This window comes from Galeopterus variegatus, unplaced genomic scaffold, assembly GCF_000696425.1.
Source record: "Galeopterus variegatus unplaced genomic scaffold, G_variegatus-3.0.2 Scaffold7318, whole genome shotgun sequence".
Classification (NCBI taxonomy): domain Eukaryota; kingdom Metazoa; phylum Chordata; class Mammalia; order Dermoptera; family Cynocephalidae; genus Galeopterus; species Galeopterus variegatus.
The window spans coordinates 32,577-34,388 of NW_007733429.1; positions in this window are offsets into that span (position 1 = coordinate 32,577).

Sequence of the window (1,812 nt, forward strand, 5' to 3'; positions counted from 1 at the left end):
TTGTATAATTTCACCATCCTAAGGCAGCAACTATTCTTATTTCTTCATGTCTTCCAACTTTTATTATTTATATGTACATATCTATAATGAATTCAATAAAGTTGTAATAATAGCATGCACACACAATTTTAGAAATCACTTTTTTCACTTAAATGTGTTTTTAAAGTCTTTTTATTTCTTTTTGATTACTTTTTATTCTATATAGTCGTATGTATTAGTTCTAGAGTTTCAAAATATATCAATATGCCATAATTTCATTTAATCATTTCTCCAGTTTTAGATGTGTGGGTTCACAGTTTTTCCTACAAACATCTTGGCGTGGTTAGGCCTTATTCTTAAAATATATTGCCAGGAGAAGATGACTAAGTCAAAGGATCCGAACATTTTGTAACTTTAATATACGTTAGCCATTATATTTTTAAATCAATTGAAAATGAGTTTGAAATGAAAGTAAGAATTTCACATTATTTATTTTAAATTCCATTAGTTCTGCTGTTAATATAAAATAAGTGGTCATCCAAAACTTTGAAATTTGCTGAAAATATGCCATTTAATTTACTTCGTTGCAAGAAATAGTAAGCTAACTATTAAAAAGGCATGGCTGGATCCAGGAGTTCTCTTTCCCAATCTTCCCAATGATATATTAGTATCATTCCTTGGTGGGCTTCTTCATAGTAGGAAAATGGCCACTGGTGACCTCAAGCCTACATCTTTAAGATTTATGGCTTCCAAATATAAGATCTCAATGAAGGATTCTGATTATACTTGCTTGTCAAGCCAATCAGAGAAATCAGACTGTTTTTTTTTTTCTATAGGAAACTTACTTTCTTTTTAATTTATGTACTGCATATGGGTTGATGAAGGGACAGGAATTCTAAGCATATAAGACATACATACATATACACACATATACAAAATAAAAATACATGACATTTAGTATGACTTGCTGTGGTTTTTTACCGTTGACTGTAATGGACTACAGTTACTTCATGACCATTCTCTAATATAGGCACCTGATGGAGCGTTTGCAGGAGTGCAAGTGAAATCCACGTTTCTAGAGGCAATTTGATATTGCATACTGAACTCTTAAAAGAGGACTCTAATCAAGAAGGGATGGGGTGTATTCTGGGGCACCCGTAATGTTTTATCTTATGACCTGGGTGGTGCATACACTGTTGTTTACTTTTTAACTTTGTGAAAGTGTATGTGTAAGTTTTATGTACTTTTCTCAATGTTATATTTCACAATTTAAAAACTATTTTAAAATGTACATGCTGTTATTTACTTTAAATATTTCTTTCTAAGCTTAAAAAGAGTGTAAGCAATGATTTTAGAGTATTGATTAGAATAGCAAATTTGAAAACAAAACATCCAATAGTAAGGGTTTGGTAAATAAAGCATAGTATATCTATAGAATGGAACACTGTACATCTTTTTAAAAATTATGTGTACAGAAATATATACTGAGATAGAAGTTGTTCATAACACAAGGGGGGAACCAAATTGCAAAAATTACATTCAGCAAAATCCTTTTTTACTTAAAAGACTATGTAATTCATATATAAAGAAACATTTCTGGAAATATATAAACCAAAGTATTAAGACTTTGTTTTAAGACTAAGTACTTGGGCCGAGCACGTGTCGCACTCAGGAGAGTGTGGCGCTGGGAGCGCAGCAGCACTCCCGCCGCGGGTTCAGAACCTGTGTAGGGATGACCGGTGCGCTCACAGCGCTCACTGGCTGAGTGCGGTGCGGCCGGTCTCAAAAAAGTACAAAAAAAAAAAAAAAACCATTAAAGAAATAAAATGTTTT